The sequence below is a fragment of the Fukomys damarensis genome, unplaced genomic scaffold (assembly GCF_012274545.1).
Source record: "Fukomys damarensis isolate Sample0158 unplaced genomic scaffold, DMR_v1.0_HiC HiC_scaffold_23, whole genome shotgun sequence".
Taxonomy (NCBI): Eukaryota; Metazoa; Chordata; class Mammalia; order Rodentia; family Bathyergidae; genus Fukomys; species Fukomys damarensis.
In genome coordinates this window covers 8,811,578-8,813,115 of record NW_022900935.1, presented here as the reverse complement: position 1 = coordinate 8,813,115, position 1,538 = coordinate 8,811,578, and the positions used below count along the sequence as shown (strand labels likewise).

Genomic DNA, 1,538 nt, shown 5'->3' with positions numbered 1-1,538 from the left:
AAAAAAAAAAAAAAAAAAAAAAAAAAAAAAATTCAAAGTGGCTGGGTGTGGTGGCGCACACCTGTAATCCCAGCACTTGGGAGACTGAGGCAGGAGGATCACTGTGAGCCTGAGCTACATAGTGAGTTCCAGGTCAGTCTGAACTACATAGTGAGACCCTGTCTCAAAAAACCAAAAAAAGAAAATTAGTGACTAATCTATTGCGAAGTGAATGTAAAAATTCCTACAAAACACATTAAAAGAGGACCTGTCCCAGGAATCTCTGAATGGCTTCATTCGGCACGGTGGTTCTCAAACTCAGCTGGTTGCACAAGGAAACCATTACGAGTTCTTAAAAATCCAAAAGCCCAGGCCACCTAACTTAGAACCTCTAGGGGCTGGAGGCAGGCATTAGCATTGCTTAAAGCTCCTTACATGAGGTCCAAAATATGGCCAACTTTGAAAACCCCTGCATTAGGGAATTTAAAAGTAGAACTCATCACAGGGAACAGATCAAAGGAGAAAAATAAAGTCAGCTCTGTGGACACAGACTTGAGCAAAACCCAGACCAACTCATACTACATCACATGGCTTAATATTTAATATCAGTGTTTATTACTTAAAGTCCAGAGCAAGGGAAGAATGGCTCCCTGTCACTACTAAATGATGCTGGAGATATCAGCCACAACAACTACGTAAGAAACAAAACAGAAACTGAAAAGAAACAATTGCCAATAAGGGCATACATCCTTTTTACTCACCCATAAAAATCAAGAAGATTTACAGGTAAACGATGAGATTTAACAGAATTCTAGTAAGGTTTTAGGCTATAGATCAAAGGACAAAAACTGCCAGGGTGTCCTGTGTGTGTGTACTGTGTCTAAACAGGCAATTCAATTTTTTAAAATGTCACTGTATGCCAAGGATTTGGCTCAGTGGTGCCACCGCCTGCCTTGAAAGCGCAAGGTCCTGAGTTCGATCCCCAGTACAAAAAAAAAAGTCACTATAATATTAAAATTTGGGAACAGCTATCAGTAAATTTAAACAACTTTACAAAGACAAGTAAAACTAAAAGACACTTTTATAAAGAATATTATAGGATATTAACAAAGGATATTCCTTTTAACAAATGAATTTGGGACAACTGGCTATCCAGAAAAATGAATTTTAATCTTCACTTCATCATCTATAAAAATTAACTCAAAACAGGTCACATAGGACAAAACTGTTAGAAGAAAATCATGACTTGGGTGAGCAAAGGGTTCTTAGTATGTGTACTGCTGAAGTGAGCATGAGCAGAGTTCTTAGATATGACATAAAGCATAAAAAAAGAATAAACTGAAATTTTAAAAGCTTTTCTGCTCCAAAAGACACTATTAAGAAAATGAAAGGGCTGGGAAAATACTGTAAATCATATATAAAAGACTTATATTTAGATTATATAAAGAACTCTTACAACTCAGTAAGATGAACAACTCAATTTTAAAAATAGGCAAAAGATATGAAATTTAAATATGGAAATACATGTCACATTTTAAATAGTGAATACATGTAATGAA

At 35.8% G+C, this 1,538-nt stretch overlaps 1 protein-coding gene across 3 annotated transcripts in view; it reads right to left on the bottom strand.

Moving 5' to 3' along the window:
• The window catches only part of Ctps1 (CTP synthase 1), a 37,649-nt gene that overhangs the window by 18,006 nt on the left and 18,105 nt on the right, over positions 1-1,538 (bottom strand). The gene's annotated exons all lie outside the window — the stretch shown is intronic.